A 23,495-nucleotide genomic window follows, 5' to 3' on the forward strand; every position below is an offset into this window, starting at 1 on the left:
AGATCAGCTCAGATGTTATATGGAAAATGGCTTTGAGTGAGGTAAAAAGGAAGGTAAGGAAATGAGAAAGCTGCTACCTGCCAGCAAGCCAAGTGAGAGATGATGGAGGTCTGAGGGATGTATCCCTAAGGGTGGAGAAAAATGAATGGATTCAAGTAGCATTTAAAAGGTAGAGCCGATCTTTTACCAAAACCATCAACATGGGCTGCATTTGCACCAAAACCATGAAGAAGGTGCCCAGGTCATCATGGAGAAGTACTACACGTGCCTGGGCAATGACTTCCACACCAACAAGTGCGTGTGAGAGGAGATCGTCATTATTCCAGCAAGAAGCTCAGCAACAAGATAGCAGGCTTGTGTCACACAACTGATGAAACGGATTCAGAGAGGCCCAGTGACAGGTATCTCCATCAAGCTGCAGCAGGAGGAGAGAGAAAGGAGAAGTAATTATGTTCCTGAGGTCTCAGTCCTGGATCAGGAGATCATTGAAGTAAATCCTGACACTAAAGGAAATGAAACTTAGACTTCGTCAGTCTATCCAAACTTCAGGTCACCCAGTCTACAGCTGGGATGAATTGACTTCAAAATACCACATGGAACCATTTAAATCTTTCTGCTGTGCTGTAACATCTTTAATAAACCCTGGACAACAATCAATCAATCAATCAATCAATCAATAAAAACTGAAAGGTAGAGCCAACAGGATTTGGTAGGTAATGAGAAGTAAGGAGTGAGGGGCAAGAGAAACAAGAAAAGAGAGAAATAAAGGAAAATGCCCAGGTTTCTACTTTGGGCAACTAGATGGATGGTGATACCCTTTACCAAGACAGGGGGCACAAAGGCAGGGCAGGGTTGATGCAGTAGCTGATGAGCTTAGATATAGGTTTAGGGTTGAGTTTAAAGTATACAGGGGTCATCCAGATGGAGATGATCTGTAGATAACTGCAAACCATCACATCTTTTTCCATTTCAACTGTTGACCGAGCAGCGGAGCTATGAATCAACCAATAAGTGCCTTGAGTACCACCTACTATCTAGAATATTATTAGCCTCTTGTTTTAATAACCAATAAGTTTTAATTTTCTCCCCTTTCAAAATGCACCCTAAGTGAGAACAGGACGTGGGTGCAACCAATAGATAATTACATACATACTACAAACTCTATTTAAATTGAGACAAACCCAAATCAAATTTTTGCTCTTTATTTTGCTACCACCAACAAGGATAGAGGGTCCATGGGGCACCTGGGTGGCTCAGTCGGTTAAGCGGCCGACTTCGGCTCAGGTCATGATCTTGCGGTCCATGAGTTCGAGCCCCGCGTCGGGCTCTGTGCTGACAGCTCAGAGCCTGGAGCCTGTTTCAGATTCTGTGTCTCCCTCTCTCTGACCCTCCCCCATTCATGCTCTGTCTCTCCCTGTCTCAAAAATAAATAAACGTTAAAAAAAAAAAATTAAAAAAAAAAAAGGATAGAGGGTCCAGTTTTTGTAGTGTCATCCTGTCTTACTGTTCTTCACAAAACTAAACACTAAGGAATGGAACACAAGTTATTTGAATTTTTATTCTTGAAAAGAGAATCCTAAACTTTACAACATCGAATCCGATTTTTTCATCTAAGAATGTGGCCAGTTTAGAATCAGTAAACATTATAGCTAAAACATTTAAATAAGTGGTTATTTTTCATTCAGAAATCCCTAAGTACAAGGTTACTTAGGTTCTTTTCAACACATTTTGGCCAGTGTCAGAAGATATGTAAGTACAATTCTGGTCTCCTTCACAAAATCAAGTAGCATCCGCAGCGCGGGGGTAAGTGGTGAAGTTTTTCAGGTCTAAGTTTCAGGTGTAAGCTGCTTTCCATGGAAAAAGAGGTGGCCAAACCCAGGACAGAACCTCTAGTGGGACTACACCTTTGAAGACTGAGAAAATAGGAAAGCCACAGCCCACCCAATCCAAAGGAACCATATATATTGGGAGGAATTCAAAAACACCACTTCCTCCAAGAATCCTTCCTTCATCCTACTCAGACTGGTTTAGATGTGTCTCAAATTTGTTCACAGAGAACCCGGAGCATTTCTACCATGGCACCTGACACCCTTTATTAGAAACATCTATTACAGTAACCATTCCTGTATTACACATATTGATATGCAACATGAGGGCAGAAACCATGTCTTGGATATTTGTATCTCCTTCATGTCAGGCACAGTCGATATTCAGTAAAATCTGATAAATAAAATAGTGAATGCCCTACACACATGTTTCTCAGGCAGCTCTATCATCAATAAAGTCACTTGAATGTTGAGGGTTAAATACAAATAAACATGTAATTCTATAAAATCTTATTGACTCTTAGCTCTTCTTACTAACACAAAACACAGCTCCCTGAAAAGTTATTTTAAAGAAGGCATTGTTTTAGATGGGTCCCCAAATAAATATGGTTTTGTCTCTGGTCAGCCATTGTATGAAATTTGTCCTGGTCTACCTCCACAGAGCACCATTCATACTTAATTCAAACATATATTTTTAAAAATATGTTCATGCTCTGTCTCTGTCTCAAGAATAAATAAACATCAAAAAAAATTTTTTTTAATTTTTTTAATGTTTATTTATTTTTTAGAGAGACAGAGACAGCACAAGCAGGGGAGAGGCAGAGAAAGGGGGAGACACAGAATCTGGAGCAGACTCCAGGCTCTGAGCTGTCAGCACAGAGCCCGACGCGGGGCTCAAACCCACGAACCGCGAGATCATGACCTGAGCCGAAAACAGATGCTTAACCAACCGAGTCACCCAGGCGCCCCAAATATATTTATTGAGTGCATACTCTATGGTAAGCACTGTGTTAAAAGCAAGACATGCAGCACTGAAAATGAAAGAACCAGGCCCATGCCCTCATGGAGCTTATGGTCTGGTGTCTACCCCTCACCTCCGAAACTCTAAAGACTCTGAGAATGCCTCATGGGCATAATACAGTTTTATCTGTAAGCCCTTAAAAATGCAATACATTAATAAAGCAAGCCCAAGCTAATTCAGGAACATCTGGAGACTTGCTGTCTAGAATGAATAACAAGTCTGCAGGGACGCCTGGGTGGCTCAGTCGGTTAAGCAACTGACTCTGGCTGAAGTCATGATCTCATGGATTGTGAGTTCGAGCCCCATGTTGGGCTCTGTGCTGACAGCTCAGAGCCTGGATCCTGCTTGAGATTCTGTGTCTCCTTCTCTCTCTGCCACTCCCTTACTCATGCTCTCTCTCTCAAAAATAAATAAACATTAAAAAATTTTTTAAAGGGGGGAGGGGCATCAGTCAGTGGAGCGCCTGACTTTGGCTCAGGTCATGATCTCACAGTTCATGAGTTTGAGCCCCACATCGGGCTCTTTGCTGACAGCTCGGAGCCTGGAGCCTTCTTCAGATTCTGTGTCTCCCTCTGCCGCTTCCCTGCTCACGCTGTCTCTCTTTCTCTCTCTCAAAAATAAATAAATATTTTAAAGAAATTTTTTTAATTAAAAAAAATAGCAAGTCTGCTAAACTATTTTAATTTTCCCAAGGCAACTAAGAACTGATCGGTCCAAAGAGATCCGTTCTGAGGTACATCCAAGTTTCCTTTTGCCTATCTTCAATGTGGGCACCTGCAAAGGGATAACCCATCTCAGAATGGCCTAAGGGAGACAAGGATGTCATGCAGTATCATTTGCTAAGTAAGGTCTTTCAATTGCCTGCTTATGAAGCACCCTTGGCAGGCACATTAAAAAAGGCATCCCTTCTTCCCCAGCAGATGTAGCCCTGCTCAGGGTGCAGAGCTGGGTAAGAGGAACTCAGCCAGGATTTCAATCCCAGCATGCCCCCTCAGCATAGTCCCATGCTGAAGCTCTGCTACCAGCTCCCCAGCCCATGCACTGGGAGCAAAATGCATTAGTGCTTTTATATTATATGTGTTTTAAATTATCATCATAACTAAGGAAAACAGTATTTCTGTGAAATTACTTAACTGTATGGAAATCCTTTCCTAAAACGCAGCAGCCACGGAAACGTTAAACATGATTCAAAGTCATTAAACTTTTGCCAAGATTGCAACTTATTTCTGCCAAATAACTCTGTTACTCTTCAAAACCTGTGACTTCACTGAGCTCTGAGCAATTCAGAAATGGAAAATGAGCACAGTCTCCAGTTGTGTGGTTTGGGACTAAAGCCTTGCACCTCTCTGGACAAATATCAAGGTCAGTGTTCCCACAACTTGCCAAAGTCAAATCACTAAAGAAGTACAGTCTAGTAGTTTTTGAGTCTTTCGGAACTTAAATTCGCAATAAGTCACTTTTCTCGAGTAGCAAGTCAAGAAATCCCCTCATTTCTGACCTGCCCCTGCTCACTTTGTCTCTCTCTCAAAATAAATAAACTTAAAAATTAAAAAAAAAAGTCCCCTCATTCTAGCCATATATTATACTAAAATAACCCACTCTCTGGGGGCATCTGGGTGGTTCAGTTGGTTAAGCGTCTGACTCTTGGTTTTGGCTCAGGTCATGATCTCATGGTTCAGTGCGATGGGCTATGCACTGACAGCATGAAGCCTGCTTGGAATTCTCTCTCTGCCCCTCCCCCCACTTGTGTGCTCTCTCTCTCTCAAAAATAAACTTTTAAAAATTAATCAATTAATTGATTTAATTAAATAACCCACTCTTTGTATCCTTTGGGTTCAGCTACTTCCAATTGCCCATAAACGGGTAATTGTTCAAAGCACGGGCATAAGGAAAATGCAAAATCTTAATCATTTCTTCCATCACATCACTCAATAAACCTTACTTGAAATGTGGTCTTAATATCAGCTGGGGTAGCTGTGCCCCTTTGAGATCTAGAGAGGACAGGTTTAAGCCCCAATCCTGGGCCTGTGGAAAAGTCCAGGCTCTCCTGAGGTTTCTGCAAATGGAATAGGGCAGGAAGAACTGTGTTCTCATAGCTCCTTCAGCTCTAATTCCCAGCCTCCCTGGCCATGCATTCTGCTCTTTTACCCTGGCCCTGGTATGATTCACTTGGGACCAGCACTTGCACTTGGAACCCTGAGACGTGAACACAAGGCTGCTGTGGGGAGAGGTTACAGGGCTGCCCTACACCAGCTGACACTCATGCAGACAACCTGTTCTCAAAGGTCTCTCGGACACTCATCACCAGACATATCTCACTTCTCACACCTAGCCAGGGACATCCTGGCCTTGCTCATGCCTCTCTCTCTGCTCCTCTCCCTGCTTTCCTGTCACCACCACACCCTAAGGCCAGATTCTCCACACAGTTTGAAGTGAGCCACTCAGCTCCTCCTTTCCGAGTCACCCCAGGCCCAACTTAAAGTAAACCCTTCAAGGGGCTCAACTGAATAAAGGGGCCATTTAATCTTTGAACAGAGGCCTTGACTTATAGTTGTTTTTTAACAACATTCACCATTCTTGAAGACAGTTGTGATTTCAAAGAGCCATTTCTCTTGGCCTTTGCTTTTATAATGAATGATGCAATGGAAATCAGGTACTTGAACCTCCTTCTTCAGCTTGAATAAACAGTGGAAACCTTTTTTCCCCCTTTTTATTGCAGGTGTTTGGTTTACGGTTAATGCATTCAAATTTTCCAAGCTTAGAATAAAGTTCCCAAATTACCAACTGGCAGGTGGTTTAGCCCTACTGGTTTATTGTGTTAGCGACTTAGGCTTAAAGACAAAGAGTTTTAGTATAAAATCTTGGTCAGGCCATGGCCCAAGATCTGACAGGTCCCTTTGGTTGACAAACTTTGTCTCAGGAATGCTACCACACAGTGGCACATGCACTCCTAGATGTTAGACGGGTTTCTCAAGGCAAAGGGCCGGTCTTGTTTACTTTTGTAGCTTCTTTGGCTGACAGTCATTTTGCCTTTTCCTCTGATCCTTCCCTGCCATCCCTACTCACACATCAAAAGCAGAAAGGGGGGGCGCCTGGGTGGCTCCAGTCGGTTAAGCGTCCGACTTCGGCTCAGGTCATGATCTCGTGGTCCGTGAGTTCGAGCCCCGCGTCGGGCTCTGGGTTGATGGCTCAGAGCCTGGGGCCTGCTTCAGATTCTGTGTCTCCCTCTCTCTCTGCCCCTCCCCCGTTCATGCTCTGTCTCTCTCTGTCTCAAAAATAAACGTTAAAAAAAAAAATTAAAAAAACAAGCAGAAAGGGGGCAGATTGTAATTTTCTCCATTCTCTGAAAAAATGAAAAGGAACACTCTTACTGTGTGTGTACAGTCATACACATACATCCATCCATACACACACATGTGTATATGCATATATGTGTATGTTCGTGTATATACATTTTTTCATAGGCTCCTAGAGTTCATCATAGTAATAGAAAAGCCTGACAGTATATTAGAATTACCTCAAGAGCTTTTTTTAAAAAAAGACTGGTGCTTTGGCCCATCCCAGACCAATTATATCATTGGAAGTAGGGCCTGGGCACCTGTAGTTTCTATGAGTCTATTTTTAAACCCCCAAGAAGAGGGGGCCTGCATGGCTCAGTTGGTTAAACATCCATCCAACTCTTGATTTTAGCTCAGGTGATGATCTCACAGTTCAGTTTGTGAGTTTGAGCTCCGCACTGACAGTGCAGAGCCTGCTTGGGATTCTTTCTCTCTCCCTCTCTCTCTGCCCCTCCCCTGCTCACATTCTCTGTCAATAAATAAATAAATAAATAAATAAATAAATAAACAAACAAACAAACTCCCAAGAAGATCCTGAGATAGAACCAAGATTGAGAACTCCGTAAAGTTCTCCTAAGCCTTAACTATTCTAATCTGAACAGCAGAGTCTCATCACCCAGACCTACTGAATCAGCATCTGCATTTCAGTAAGATCCCAAGTAACCCACCTGGTAGGTAGTAACACCACCATTTGAGAAGCACTGCTCTGATTGCTCTCTCATTTGATCATGAGGCCCCAAAAGACTAAGTTACTTCAGAGGTCATTCTGTTAACTGGAGACTCAAATGAGACCTCTTTACTACTAGACCCTTTGTTTTCATTACATTAGTGTTTTTCAGATTTAGCCAATAGTTAATTATTCCTCAAAATGTGTGTAATATGATCTTTCTCAAGTTTATCACAGCTCTCTCTAACTTGCCTCTTTTTTTTTTTAAGCATAAATTTTTAAAAACATTTAAGACTTTCAGACGCTTCCTTTTCTGCTAGTAGAGGACAAAATGGTTAGACAGCATGACAAAAATACTTCAGAAAGACATGGTGGGAGCAGCTGCAGAGAAAAGATGGAAGACATTTACGAAAAACTTGCACCTAAGCTGTAACTTAGCAGACTGCAGAAGCCACACTGATGTTTATAGGGGGACAGAGGTTGTCTATAAACTAGCAAGACTGCATCCCATAACTCAGCATATGGGAGACACCAAAGCCTTCATCCTGCGTCTGAAAGAGAGCACCTAAAAGAGTGGAGGCTATTTATAGGCTTGCAAATTTCATAAGTGCCTTTCCTATGAGAACAGTCCATATTATGGACAAAGGAAATGAACAAAATTCCACAGATCCATATAAGACAAAGCTTTATAGTCAGAACAGCCAACTGTATCAGGAATCCCATCAATCCCACAGTTCTACAGCCCTAGGAACTTGCAAGATTCCCCTTCCACCAGGTTCCAGGCTCTGCATTCCATCTGTACACCTGAACAGCTACTTCAAGCCCTTACACCCACCCCCAGAATCACACAGGCCCCACAGGGAAGGAGGACTCCCTCACAAACTTGCTGTACACAGCCTTCATCTTGAGCCAGTTTCCTTGACCCGGTTTTCACGCCTTATTCCGTTCTGATTATGTACTTGTTTGGGAGATGATTTTGATTCTCCACCCTGGCCACTGGGCTCAGGCCAACAGCCTGCTTCAAGCCAACAGCTCTCCCCCATCTGACCTGCCTATGATCCTTGTGCCCTGGCCCCTCTCCTGTAGTAGGACTATTTCCAGTCCTAAGAATGGCATCAGGCCACCAGGAATCCACAGTCCCAGGCCCAGGAGCATTTGCTCCTCCTTGGTTCCCTGTCCCACCCCCTTAAAACTAGCAGTACCACACCCCAAGGCTGCTGACATAGGTCCAAGAAGAGGCCTCAGTCCTGGAGGCTGACCACTGGCTGATGTGATGTCACTGTCCCAGGCCTATTTCCTGCACTGATGCCTTTGCAGGGCATTTTCTGGCATATCAATGCAGCTGCTTAGCTCTCCATGCATTGTATGCTTTCATGACCGTGACTCTCAGGAGAGACAGAATTGAGTGGCATTTTGGTTCCCTGCCTACTGAAAGTGATCCACATCCAAGGACACATTCCTTATGTGATATGCACTGCATTTCCACCTATCTCTGGCAACAGTGAACTTAAATAGTAGAAAATGCCGCTGCTAATAACAAAGATTACAAAAAAGAGACTCTGCAACTCAAAGAGGTCATGCTATCAGGACAAACGCCCCTCTGCAGAGACATGGAGAAATTTTCTTCCAACTCTTTAGATGCCTGCTCTCCTGAAGCCAGCTGGAAGCCAGGCCCAGTTTGGGGCAACACCAGGAAAGGAGGCAGCAGCTGTTACAGGGAATTAAAGTCAGGGAAAATGCAGAGGACGCCAGAAAGCTGATGTGAGGTCAGGCAGGACACGGATCAGCCTGAGCCTGTAGCTGCTGTTAGAGGCTAACAGACAGGAATGGTTCATCTAAACACTGTCCAAAGACAAGAAAACTCTAACTTCAGGGGTCCAACAAGGCCTTCCTTCATAGAACCCCACCACCAGATCCATTCTCTCATTCCCAAGTAGCTTCTGCTGGGGTCTCCTTCAGGAAGGTTGAAGAATTCCTGTTTCTTGGATGATCTGGCTAAAAGGAAATTATTTCCCTAGTTTATGACACAATGGATGGATGGATGGATGGATGGATGGATGGATGGAGACAGAAAAGTAGGAACAGGTTTATTCCACAGGTAGAACCAGCTGCAAGGATTTAATTTAATAGGGCCAGGATTTATCACCCTCCCCAAACTATCTCTGAGAACCACATTGACATTTGAGCTTCAGGAATGCCCCCAGTGAGGCTAAGGGTATGATCTTCATGGACTGGTACCAATAGCAACAGTTATAATAATGGCAATCATTTTTGTCAGAGAGCTGCTGCTATATACCAAGCATTGTCATTTACTTGCACTGCCCAGGACTCTTGCATGTTCTGTGCAAGATACTTTGAGGAGAGTCTTATTTTAGAGAATGGATGTGATAGCTCTTTTGTAATGCATTTTGAGAAGTGTTTATAAATACTTGTAACAATGGTTATAAAAATGGTACCCGCTTGGGACCAATAAAACAGTGCTATTTAAGTGGAGAGAAAAAATAGTACTCTTGCTGTTACAAGTAACAAAACCTAAGTCAAATTGACACAAGTGTGAAAAATGAAATTGTTACAGATACACAGAGATCACTTTGAACCCATGCCCAGGAATGCTCCCAGGCTCTCCAGGGCAGATAATAAACCAGTAAACATTCCTTCTCTTAACATCTGATTTATTATTTTTCTCAGACTGGCTCTTTTAGCTTCTTCATCCTTATGACAGAAAACATGACTGCTACTACCACCCACATTTATATACAATTGTCTCATCCCTCATGGCAAACAATTATCCAATGCCAGTGCTTGAGGGGATATGGAAGATGTCATCGGTAAATGGGTAGAAAACAGAGGCTTTGAGGAACCTGAATGACATGTGGAGTAATTAATGTAGTCTCACAGCCTTTGGAAAATAGTTTCCATTTGTCTACGGAGAAGATGAACCAGGCTAGAATGTCATTCCTTTGTTTAGACTTAATCTTTTAAGTCATGATTCAGCCTGCCACCTTTCAACCCTGCTACTTCCTGGCAACTTCCTATCCCTTGGAATTACATTGCCTTTTGTTTCCAGCATGGATCACAGGAGTCTTCATGTCTTAAAATATACTAATGATATGCTGGATGTCAACCTTGACCCAAAAGAAATCAACTGATGCTTTACAGCATTCAGCTTCACTAAAAGACTCACATCCTCTAAGGTTTATTATAGAGATGGTAGGAGAAAGGTAAGGCAGGCTTTTGCATTTTATCATGCCTATGAAGTGTTTTAGCACACTGAGCTATAAGCAGAAAATCTCCCACCATAATGATCACACCATTATTTGTCAGGCCTTTTCCATGTATCAGACCCTTAAACCTGAACAACTTAACAAAGGTAATTATTCCTTAAATAGAGAAATTTAGATTCAAAGAGATTAAGTGACTTGACCAAGATCATTAAGCCAGTGAGTGACAGAGAGAGAATTCAAACCCAGATGTCTGCCCACAATGCTCATGTGTTTTCTGTCACACAGGAATGTCACACGGTCATTGTCATCTATTGCTATTTGCAACTTGAATTTGGCTGTGGAGGAGGAGATGGAAGTTCTAAACATAAATAGGATGGTATCCCAGAATTTCTCATCACTTCTATGACTCCCAGCATCTTATCCGAGCACCTTGGATCCTCTACTGGTTTGGTGCACACTAAATAAGTTTTCAGCTTTAGGAGGTCTTGAGGGCTCCAGAAGACGCAAGCACTCCATCCCCAAGGAGGGAGGTCTTTACTTGGACCCTCTGTACTGAAGGATTTGTGACTCAGCATGACCATTACAGGGTGGAATGGTTAAAAGGTTGCCCTTTTTGCCATTCTAATAGGATTTTCTTGGGGAGAGTCTGCCCAAGCTTCAAGTTGCCTTCTCTATCATCTTCTGGCTGCAGAAAAGAGAAAACTAATTACTTCTAACATCTATCTTCTCTGGACCATGAGGATACTATACCCCTTGTTCCAAGTAACACGGTGGAGTAGGGGCAGTGGCCTCACCTTGCCCTCACCTTGAAACACCTCAGCTTCAAATAACATCTTCCCCTCTGAACAAGCTTTAGGGCCACGGTGCTTTCATTCTAGGCTCTTCTAATGCAGGTCCATCTGGTTCCTTCAGAGGACACCTACTCATTGTTGGGTGTTGCCCCTTTCATTCATCAATTCACTATTTATTGAGCACCTTCTATCTTTCAGGCATTATTCTAGGTGCCAAGAGTATTGGTGTGAACAAGATGGAAAGGTTTCTATCTTCATGAAATTTACAGGTGGGTAAAGGAACTAGAAAATAAAATAAGGAAATAGATAAGATCATTTAAATTTGTGTTAAGTGCCATAGATACAAGAAATAAAGTGATTAAATTTTCTTAATGTTTATTTATTTTTGAGAGAGAGAGACAGAGTGCAAGTGGGGGAGGGACAGAGAGACAGGGAGACACAGAATCTGAAGCAGGCTCCAGCCTCCGAACTGTCAGCACAAAGCCCAACATGGGGCTCGAACTCATGAGAGGTGAGATCATGACCTGAGCCAAAGTCAGATGCCCAACCGAATGAGCTGCCCAGTTGCCCCAAGAAATAAAGTGATCAGATAGAGAGTAACAGAGGACTCAGAAGGAGCTACTTTAGATGGGATGCTCAGTAAAAGCCTTCCCAAAGAGATGACATTTGAGCAGAGACATGAAGTCTGAGAGAGATCCAGCCTTATCAGAGTCAGTAAAAAAGCATTCAAGGCAGAAGGAACAAGAAGTGCAAAGTACCTGAGGTAAGCAGAAGACTGGGCCATTCAAGGAAAAGTGGCTGCAGCACAGTGAACAAAGAGGTGGTCAATATGAACTTAAAAAGGAAGACAAAGGCTAGATCATAAAGGCTTCTATAGGCCAGGATTAGGAGTTTGATTTTATTTTTATGAAACAGGAAAGGAGAGCAGTGACATGATTGGACTTAAATGTTCAAAATTCACTCTGGTGAAGTAGAAAACAGACCAAACAGGAACAGGATGGAAGAAGAGAGACCAGGTAGGAGGACTTGGAGTAGTCCAGGAAAAGCTGATGGTAACTTGGAGGAGGGGATGATGGTAGAGATGGAAAGAAGAGGATGGACTAGGGATTTTTCTTTGGGTAGAACTGATAAGACTTGGTTATGGGCTAGAAGTAGGGGATAAGGAAAAAGGGGAAATCCAAAATGACTTTTAGATTTGGGGGTTAAGCAATTGGTTGAAAGGTGATGCTCTTTAAAATTATAGGAAAGAACTGGAGAAAAACAAATGGTGGAGATGGGACAGGGAAATCTGGGGCATGTTAAATGCCTATTAGACAAGCAACAAGTTGGATTCGTGATTCTGGGGCTCATAAAAAATGCTTGGGCTCGGGGCGCCTGGGTGGTGCAGTCGGTTGAGCGTCCGACTTCAGCCAGGTCACGACCTCGCGGTCCGTGAGTTCGAGCCCCACGTCAGGCTCTGGGCTGATGGCTCAGAGCCTGGAGCCTGTTTCCGATTCTGTGTCTCCCTCTCTCTCTGCCCCTCCCCCGTTCATGCTCTGCCTCTCTCTGTCCCAAAAATAAATAAACGTTGAAAAAAAAAATTAAAAAAAAAATGCTTGGGCTGAAGATACACATTCGGTACACATTTGGAAGTCATCAGCATAAAGTGGGTCAAAGCCATAAAATGGAAAGGGATAACATATTAAGAAAATGTAGACAAAGACAGGGTGAAGACCCAAGACAGGTCTTGGGCACAACCTCATTTAGAGGTTGGATAAAAGAGAAAAAAGTCTATCTTAATGATACATTGAGCAAGAGGGATGCACTTGGTATAATTAGAAAACCATTTTATTCTTTTCCTCCACTACCTGTTAAAACCACCCCCCTCGGTGGGACTTGTTGTGCCCTGCTCCTTGAATAAAATCAAAGGCAATTCTGTGACTTTTGTTGACATTCTTAATAAAAAGCCATCAAATTACCCCTGGTCAGACACACACACACACACACACACACACACACACACACACACACACACACAGAGTTTCATTTCAGTAAGTATTACAAGTGGTCCAAAGTAATAACAACTTCCAAATCAATGAAGATTTGAAGTTTCCCCACCACCCCCTAGCTTGGGTGTGCTCCACCCTGGCTGCCTCCAGGGGGAGAAGGGTACAGTTGACTCTTTATTTCTCTCATCTAAAACCTTCAGTCCCATTTCTCTGCTTCTGCTTTCTCCAGGGTTGAAGCAAAGTGGGGAGGGAGAAAAGGAAAGATCTTAATTGACTTACGAACTAAACAAAGCTACTTGGGCTTGGCAGGTATTTAGAGCTTATTCTTTATCTCCTGGGACTATTCTATGGCTTTTTTGGAGCTCCATCAGCTCAGGAAATCTTGCAATGGCAGCTCCCTTGTAAGTAAATGCATCTCCTAGGGCTGGTCACTTAAAACTCTCCCCTCACCACCCCAGAATCTAATGGTATATTTCCAGGGTTTGCTTGTTTGTTTGTGTGTTTTTCCACAAGCAGCTCTCTGGGGCAGGATCTAAGAAAACCCCATGCCTGCTCTCTATATGTACTATATAAGGTCTATGGGAAGCTCTGAGCATCATTTGCCCAAAACTCTGGGAGAGCAGCCATCCCCAACACAGCATCACCTTTTTACTTTGCTATCAGAGGAGCTAGCCAGCCACAGTTAAACTCCAGTCCTCTGTGCTCCCACTCTCCAAGTGCTCCCCAATAAAGCCCCTTTCACTAAACTGGCAGAGAAGACCAAGCATCCCCACTGCCTCCCTACTGTGAGAGAAAGTTATATTGCAGATCTCTCTAAAGTAGTTTTCTCTCCAATTTCCTATGCACTTTGGTCTCTTCAATCTCTTTTATAAGTTTGGATTTGTAATCAACTAATGGACATAAAGCCCATACTTAGCCACCTCCTTTACAAGTCCTGGCTAATAGTCTCATTCCTCACTTTGAAATATCGGAAACATCTGGGGCTCCGGCGTGGCTCAGTCAATTAAGCGATTAAGTGTCTGACTTCAGCTCAGGTCATGGTCTCAGGGTTCCTGAGTTGGAACCCCACGTGGGGCTCTGTGCTGACAGCTCGGAGCCTGGAGCCTGCTTCGCATTCTGTGTGTCTCTCTCTCCCTGCCCCTCCTCCACTTGTGCTCACCCCTCTCTCTTAAAAATAAACACTAAAATAATAATAATAATAATAATAATAATAATGATAATACTTTTTAAAAAAGAAACATTGAAATCATCTGATTGTGAGGGGAAGCTAAAAGCTGAAGACAAAGATGAATCCTGTTTTACAATCTGGTGGACCCAGAAAACCAAGAAAAAAACAACTAGAGGGAAAATAAAAACCAAGATAACATGATGTAGCAGAGGTTAAAGTGTACTCAAGTAGTCAGATGTTGCTAAGAGTGGAAGAAGATGAAGATAAAGAAATGCTCACTGAAATCTGGTTGCCTTGTGCTCTTCCATTTCAGTGTAGTGTTGGGGACAAGAGCTAAACTGACATGTTAGACACTTCCCCAGAATCTGTTCTCCCCTTCTCTCAAACAGAATCCTGTGGCCAGCTCCAATGTAAATTCTGACTGGTCCAAGTCGAACACTATAATCTACTTTCCTCTAGCAATGATATGTTTAGGAATGGGCATGTGATATCATTCTGTTGTAACAAAATGTGAGGGGAAGTTTTTTGGAGAATTTCTGTAGAGGCCTCTTTTTCCTTAAAAAGAGACATAAGGAAAAGACAGCTCCTCTTCTTCCATTGGCTATTGTCATTTTCTGCATGTGACACCTAGATCTGCAGAAACCATCTGGATACCAGCCTGAGGATAAAGCCAATGCCAAAAAGAAGAGCAAAGTCAAAAGAACTGCCACAAAGCAGAGCCAGAATTCATGCCTGAAGCTTGCTCCACTGTGGGGTTCTTGTTATTTAAACTCATAAATACTCAGTTGATTCTGAGTTTTCTGTTATTTAATGCTAAAAGCATCCTAAAGATTAAAAAATAGGCTTAAGGAAGGTAAAAATCTAAAGGCAGAGTGTAGGTGACTCTTTTGAGATGTTTCTCTGGGAAGAAAGGCAGAGAGATGGTCTGACAGCTGATGGGGGATGAAGAAGTCAGTGAAGGCTTTTTTAAAGATGGGAGACATTGTACCCAGTTTGTAAGTAGATGGGAATGATCCAGTAGAAAGGGGAGCGGGCAGAGCTGTAGGTACAGGCATCTTCTTGCCGCCTCACTTAAAATGCGCAGCCACTCTGGGAGTCTCCCTCACTGATCTTGCTGTTACCCCAGAGAGGAAGAGTCACCAATTCTCACACTATTGTTTCTACTCCCTGACTATAACTGCTTGCGTGCTCCCTCCCTATTGCTCTCCCTATTGGCAGAATCCCTCTAGCCATCTCTGAGCTCTTTCTTTGTCTGGAGAAAAGGCAATGGCTGATCCCTGCAGGGCTGGGCTCTTTAGGATGAACTCTGAGCTCAAGTGAAATTGGCAGAAGCCCACCTTTTTATCCTCTTGTGGTTCTTCCCCAGGAAGGGCCAATCCTCCAAATTTTTACTTCCCCTCACATAGAGACCCAAGAGGCTAAGCTACCCAAGAACCTAGTTTGCAGTTATTTGTTTATGCCCCAAGCTGAGCCTACCCATAAGCCCCATCTCACCCAGCGATTGCAAGCAGCTCAACTTGTTGAGCTTATAATAAAGCTTGTTGTTACTTAACCCCCTCCTTCCTTAACGTTCCTACCTTCTAATTATAATGGCACAAAAGGGCATGCACCGTTGCCTGTTGGAGAATATAGTCCCTTTCAAATGTGGGAAGCCTGGTCCCCAAGGCAGCACTCTCTCCCTTTCCCAGCCACCTGAAGTCATATGCAAATGAACTCAGGCTATAAGGCCTTTCCCCAGGGGAAAAGAAACATTCAGTTCCAGGCAGGGCTTGCACTATATCAGACATGTATTTACTGATCAACTAAATGGTGATCCAAAAGGGCATTTCTATAAAACATTTCCAGTAAAAGTATAAAAACAATGCAAAGGACCAAGTCAAGAACAACGTTGATTTGCCTTTTTATTGTTTCCTATCCAGAGTAATGATCTGTTCCGCATTTCAGTTCCCCTACTCAGCAGTAAAACAAGATATGTAGCCTAAACCATTTAATATTCATGCTATGGGGTACGATTAGCCACAGTCTACAGTAATATAGAAACACCTGGTAAAGCCAGACAACTGGGTTTCATTTCCTTACGAAATTTCAACAATTCGTTAACCAGAACATTATAATTGACCAAGATATTTTAAATATCTAAAACCAGCTCTCTCTGTTAAATTCAAAATGATTTACTAGTTCTTATTTTTATCACTTTTTTTTTTTTTTTGAGAGAGAGACAGCTCACTTGACTTGGGGAGGAGCAGAGAGAGAAAGAGAGAGAGGGAGAGAGAGAGAGAGAGAGAGAGAGAGAGAGAGAGAGAGAGAGAGAATCTTAAGCAGGCTCCATGCCCAGCAGGGAGCCCAACACAGGGCTGGACCCCACAACCGTGAGATCATGACCTGAGCCAAAATCAAGAGTTGGACACTTAACCAACTAAACCATCCCAGCACCCTTTTATCACATTTTCTTACTAATATAATTTTGGCTAAAATACAGACTGTGTTTAAGTAAAAAGAAACAAACCAGCCAAACACTCACTTTTTAAAATCTCCACACTTATCTGTAATCACTGGGAGTAAAACTTTACTTTACAATACTTTACAAAATACAAAACTTTACTTTACAACCCAGTTGTCTGGCTTTAGTAAAACAACAATAACTTAAACTAAGCCACACTTGAAATTTTTAATGATTTTGGAGTAAAACATATTAATACTAAATTTATGTATTTTCCAGGCTTACTATATTAAAGTCTGCATCTTTGCATACTTTAAGATTTAGCTGCCTCATATCCCTTTTTAGAATAAGGCAATTATTGGAGCACCTAGGTGGCTTAGTCACTTGAGCATCTGACTCTTGATTTTGGCTTAGGTCATAATCCCAGGGTCACGGGATCGAGCCCCATGTCAGGTTCCACATTCAGCGTGGAGGGGGCATAAGATTCTCTCTCTCTTCTTCTGCCCCTCTCTCCTGCTCACATACTCATTCTCTCTCTCTAAAATAAGAAAAAAAGTCAGTTATTAATTATTTTGTAATGATCTTTCTCTTGATGATAAATTCTTGTAATGAACATCAATGATATATGATTATAAGAGACTTCTTTGGGAATTCTCCTCTGAGAACTGCTCTTTCCTATTGGCATAATTTCCATAGGTAAGTTCTTGTTGATTTCATTCTCCCAGACACATTTAAGTGGTCCAAGGACAGAGATCTGGCCAAGCTGGGCTGATCAGATTCTTTTATGGAAACTTGGAATTGAATATAGCCATTCTAATCAGGCTGTATGGATACTAAAGAGGATGGATGGGAGGCTGAGCAGACAGAAAAGCAAAGGAAAGAAAAGAACAAAGCATGCTCTCAAAGAGAACAGAACTAAAAGGCTATGGGGCCTCACAAAGAGAGGTACAGAGGAAGAGACAGCATGGTTTCTGGTGGCTTTCCAGAATCCAATCTGGTACCTCTTGGGGCTCTCTCTAAACCTTTTGTTCTATGAAACACTTGTAGTCTTGTGTCTCTTTTTAGCTTATGCAAGTTTGAGGGAGTTTCTGGAACTCTGAAGTAAGTTTTCTTTAAAATAATCATGAGGCCCTCAAGGCCTATTAAATTATGGAAGGCAACTGGCAACAACAATTAACACTAAATTTCCACAATTTATGCTTGCTGAGTTCTTGGGTCTGCTCTTTCTTTCTCTGATATGTTAAGCACCTATATAGGTTGCCTAATGCTTTCCAATGTTTCTAACCATAACACACAGAGTGAAGTAATCAAAATGGTAAAATAAGAGTTTTCTAACAACTCCCCTCTAAAGAAGTGGAGTTCTGACAATCACTCATGGACAAGAGTGACTTTCTGGAAGTCCAGGAATCAAATGGAGAAGTTCCAACAGACGGTTGAAGCAAGAAAATATCTATGTTGGACACACTGATGAGGGTAAGAGAAAACAGTTTCTCTTTACCACTCCTCCCTCAAGGCAGCACATTTCAGTGTCATGAGTGACCTATTCAGCTCATGATTTCTCCCACAGGGGAAAGTGAGTGTGTAAGTGCCCAGAGTCCCCAGCTGTGCATGATGCTGCTAAAGGGTCCCACTTCTTTCTCACCCATCCAAAATACTGAAGAGTACTAATGACTGGGGATCAGAGAGTAGCTGGTAGGCCAGCTGACAAGATGTTCTTGAAGAGCATCAAAGGGACAGAGATTTTATTAATTGTGTCATGTACTCCATCAAAAAACCCACCTGTGAGCTCTTGGGCATGCCTCACCTGAGGCCCCCCAACTGGCCCCACAGGGACCTGCAAAGCTCCACACCCCCTGGCCAGCTCTCTGTGTGTGCCCTGAAGGGCAGTGAGTGAGCCTTTGCAGAGAGCTAGTGAGCACACATAGAAAGCTGGCCAGCTCTGCAGGATTAGGTGAAAGCAAACAAATTTAAGCATTCAGCACCACCCCAGGGAAAGCAAACAGAAGGCTGTCAGCACCTAGCCTGGCTTCGCACACAATCTTAAGAATCCCACCCAGGCCCAAGAGGGAACAAGAAATGTGTATAAGGGATATCCATAGAAAAGATCTGAGAAAGCCTCAGAAATCCTTAACAGGGCTGACAAAAGGTACTTCTCTCCCAAAACCAGTCAGTAAAGACTGAAGGTGACTGCTTCTTCAAATGTGAAGGCAGCAATGCAAAACTTCACGAAACATTAAAAAATCAAGGAAACAGGGGCACCTGGGTGGCTCAGTCCACTAAGCATCCAACTCTTGGTTTCAACTCAGGTCATGCTCTCACAGTTTGTGAGTTCAAGCCACATGTCGGCTCCATGTTGAAAGTGCAGAGCTTCCTTGCGATTCTCTCTCCCTGGCTCTCTGCAACTCCCCTACTTGCTCTCTCTGTCTCTCTTTCAAAAATAAAAAAGTTTAAAAAACTTTTTTAAATCAAGGCAACATAAGGGGCGCCTAGGTGGCTCAGTCGGTTGAGTGTCCGACTTCAGCTCGGGTTATGATCTCCCGGTTCATGGGTTCAAGCCCTGCGTCAGGGTCTGTGCTGACAGCTCAGAGCCTGGAGCTTGCTTCGTTTTCTGTCTCTCTCTCTCTCTCTCTCTCTCTCTCTCTCCCTCTCTGCTCTCCCCCGCTCACACTCTGTCTCTGTCTCTCTCTCTCTCTCAAAAAGAAAAAAATAAACATAAAAAAAATTTTAAATCAAGGGAACATGATACTAGCCAAGGAAGTACAATAATTTTCCAGTAAATGACCCCAAAGAAATGGAGAACTGGGATTTGCCCAATAAAGAATTCAAAATATTTGTTTTAAGGAAGCTCAGTGAACTATAAGAAAACACAGAAAGATAATTCAACAAAATCAGGAAAACAATACATGAACAAAATTAGAAATTTAACAGAGACAGAAATCACAGAAAAGAACAAACAGAAACTCTAGAGGTAGAGAATACAATGAATGATGAGGCACCTGGGTGGCTCAGCCAGTTAAACGTCCGACTTCAGCTCAGGTTATGATCTTGCAGTCCATGAGTTTAAGACCCACGTCGGGCTCTGTGCTGACAGCTCAGAGCCTGGAGCCTGCTTCAGATTCTGTGTCTCCCTCTCTCTCTGCCCCTCCCCCGATCACACTCTGTCTCTCTCTGTCTCTCTCTCTTTCTCTCTCAAAAATAAATAAACATTAAAAAAAATATGTTTAAAAAGAATACAATGAATGAAATGAAAACACAATAAGGAGCATCACCAGCATACTGGATCAAAAAAAAGGATCTGTGAAGTAGAAGACAGGTCATTTGAAATTATACAGAGAAGAACAAAGAAAAAAAGAATGAAAAACAGTGAAGAAAGCCCAGGTGAACTATGGAACAGCATTAAAGAAAACATTTGGTGCATTGCTGGAGTCCCAGGAGAAGAAAGGGGGGGGGAGGCAGAAAGTTTATTCAAATAAATAATGACTGAGAACTTACCAAACCTAGGGAGAGATTTAGACATACAAGTTCATGAAGATCATACGTCCCCAAAATATTTCAACTCAGAAAGATTTTATTCAAGACATATTATAACAAAACAGTCTAATTTGAAAAACAAAGAGAAAATTTTGGGGCGCCTGGGTGGCTCAGTTAGTTAAGTGTCTGACTTCAGCTCAGGTCATGACCTCACAGTTTGTGGGTTCGAGCCCCACAGTGGACTCTGTGCAGACAGCTCAGTGCCTGGAGCCTGCTTCAGATTCTGTGTCTCCCTCTCTCTCTACCCTACCCCACTCACACTCTGTCTCTCTTTCTCTCTCTCCCAAAAATAAATAAACATTAAAAAAAAAAAGAAAGAGAAAGAGAAAATTTTAAAAGCAGCAAGAAAGAAAATTCCTCACATGCAAGGGGACTCCTACAAGGCTACCAGTGGATTCCTCAGAAGAAATTGTAAAGGCAAGGAGAAAGTGGGATGATATACTCAACATGCTGAAAGAAAAAACTGCCAACCAGTAATACTTTACCCATCAAAGTTGTCCTTACAAAGGAGAGAAAAAGATGTCCCCAGACAAGCAAAAGCTGAGAGAGTTCATCACCACTAGAACTGCCTTACAAGAAATGCTGAAAGGAGTTCTTCAGGTTGAAATGAAAGGACACTATTAATAACATTGAAATATATGAAAATGTACAACATACCGGTAAAGGTAAGTATATAGTCAAATTCTGAATAATACGGTAATATGGTTATGTATTAACCATTTAACTCTAGTATAAAGGTTAAAGGACAAAGTATTTAAAAAAATAACTGCAGGGGCACTTGGGTAGCTCAGTCAGTTAAGCGTCTGACTTCAGCTCAGGTCATGATCTTGTAGTCTGTGAGTCTGAGCCCCACATCAGGCTCTGTGCTGACAGCTCAGCACAAAGTACAAAGACCTGAAAGCCATAAGACATCAAAGAAAGAAATTGAAAAAGATATAAATAAATGGATATTCTATGTTCACAGATTAGGAGAATTAATATTATTAAAATGTCCACACTACCCAAAGCCATCTACAGATTCAATGCAATCACTATCAAAATTCCAGCTGCATTTATCACAGAAGTAGAACAAACAATCCTAAAATTCATATGGAACCACAAAAGACTCTGAATAGCCAAAACAAGCCTGAGAAAAAGGAATAAAGCTGGAAGCATCACATTTCCTGATTTCATACTATATAACAAAGCAATAGTAATAAAAAAAGCATTTTACTGGCATAAAAACAGATGCATAACAAAACAATACAACAAAATCAGGAGCCCAGGGGCACCTGGCTGGCTCAGTCGGTAGAGCATATGACTCTTGATCTCCAGGTCATTAATTCAAGCTCCACCTTGGGTGCAGAGATTATGTTTTAAAAAATCAGGAGTCCAAAACTAAACCTATACATATGCAGTCAACTCATATTTGACAACAGAGCCAAGGATACTCAATAGGGAAAGAATGGTCTCTTCAATAAGGAGTGCTGGGAAAACTGAATATTCACATGCAAAAAAATAAACTGGACTCCTATCTTACATCACTCACAAAAATTAACTTGAAATGTATTCCAGACTTAAATGTGTGATCTGATACCATAAAACTCCTAAAGAAAACCTAGGCGAAAATCTCTTTGACATTGGCTTTGGCAACAACTTTTTGAATATGACACCAAAAGCACAAACAATGAAAACAAAAATAAACAAATAGGACTTACATAAAATTTAAAAGTTTCTGCAAAGTAGAAGAAACAATCAACAAAATGAAAAGGCAATCTATAGAACAGGAGAAAATATTTGTAAACCATTTATCTGATAAGGTGTTAAAGTCCAAAATCTATAAGGAACTCATACAACTCAATCACAAAAAAAAAACCCACAAATAATCTGATTTTAAAATGGGCAGAGGACCCAAAGAGACATTTTTCCAAAGAAGACATTCAGATGGCCAATGGGTACATGAAAAGATGTTCATCATTAGTAATCATCAGGGAAATGCAAATCAAAATCACAGTGAGGTATCACCTCACACCTGTTAAATGTCCATTCTCAAGAAGACAAAAGGTAACAAGTGTTAGCACCATTGTGCACTGTTGCTGGGAATATAAATCTGTACCATCACTATGGAAGACAGTATGGAGGTTCGTTAAAAAATTAAAAATAGTACTACCATATGATCCAGTAATTCCACCTCTGGGTATATATTCAAAGGAAATAAAATCGCCATCTTGAAGAGATATCCGCACCCTTATGTTCATTGCAGTTTTATTCACAATAGCCAAGATATGGAAGCATCTTAAATGTCCATTGATCAATGAATGGATAAAGAAAATGGAGATACACACTACACACATACATACACACACAAACACATACACATACAATGGCATATTATTCAACCACATAAAGGAAGGAAATGTTGCCAACTGCAACAACATAGATTGGCCTTAAGTGCATTATATGAAGTGAAATAGGTCAGAAAATGAAAGACAAATACTACATGATCTCACTTTCTATAGATTCTAAAAAGGCCACACTCACAGTAACAGAGAGTATAATAGTGGTGGCCAGAGGCTCAAGCTGGGGGAAATGGAGAGATACGGGTCAAAGGATACAATCGTAAGATGAATAAGTTCTGGGAAGGTACTGCACAACATTATGATCATAGTTAATAGTTATGTATTCTATATTTGAAATTTGCTAAGATCTTAAATGTTCTCATTTAAAAAAAAATTGGTAATTGGGGCACCTGGCTGGCTTAGTCAGTGGAGTGTGTGACTCCTAATTTTAGGGTTGTGGGATGGAGCCCTATGTTGGGTATGTAAAGATTACTTAAAAATAAAATCTTGGGGGCATCTGGGTGGCTCAGTCGGGTGAGCGTCCGACTTTGGCTCAGGTCATGATCTTGCAGTCTGTGAGTTCAAGCCCCACATCAGGCTCTGTGCTGACAGCTCAGAGCCTGAAGCCTGCTTCAGATTCTGTGTCTCCCCATCTCTCTCTGCCCCTCCCCTACCCACACTCTGTCTCTCTCTCTCAAAAATAAATTAACACACACAAAAAAAATTTTTAATAATACAAATTAAAAAATAAATAAATAATCTTAAAAAGAAATAGAAAACAAGAATTTATTAAACTGAGTTTATAAATATTCTTAACTGAAATGGAGAAAATCAAAATAAGTAAAGAAAAATAATGTTTAAGGCAAATGAAAAAGTAGAATTTAAAACTATAGAAATAAAAAACTATAGAAATCATCAATATTTGAATTAGCAAATTTCAAAGTCAGCTGAATTTTGTAAGTAAAATCACAAAACAGAAGGAAAATCTTGTTTTTTTAATTTAGGAAGAACTATTATATTCTATTAAATGGAATGATCAACAGGAAATTTGTAAGTAGTTACACAGATATTAGTTTGCATAGTTTCTGATAAAAACTTTACTCTCAATCTTATCTTTGTTCCTCTTTATGTAATTTGTCCTTTTTACCAGTTTTTAAGACTGCTTTTTTTTTTCTCCTTACAC

General features: G+C 41.6%; 1 pseudogene; it reads left to right on the forward strand.

The window, feature by feature from the left end:
- Positions 1–200: 200 nt before the first annotated feature.
- LOC115523859 lies at positions 201–579 on the forward strand (annotated as a pseudogene).
- Positions 580–23,495: the final 22,916 nt, after the last annotated feature.

The sequence above is a fragment of the Lynx canadensis genome, chromosome C2 (genome assembly GCF_007474595.2).
Source record: "Lynx canadensis isolate LIC74 chromosome C2, mLynCan4.pri.v2, whole genome shotgun sequence".
In the NCBI taxonomy this organism is placed as follows: Eukaryota; Metazoa; Chordata; class Mammalia; order Carnivora; family Felidae; genus Lynx; species Lynx canadensis.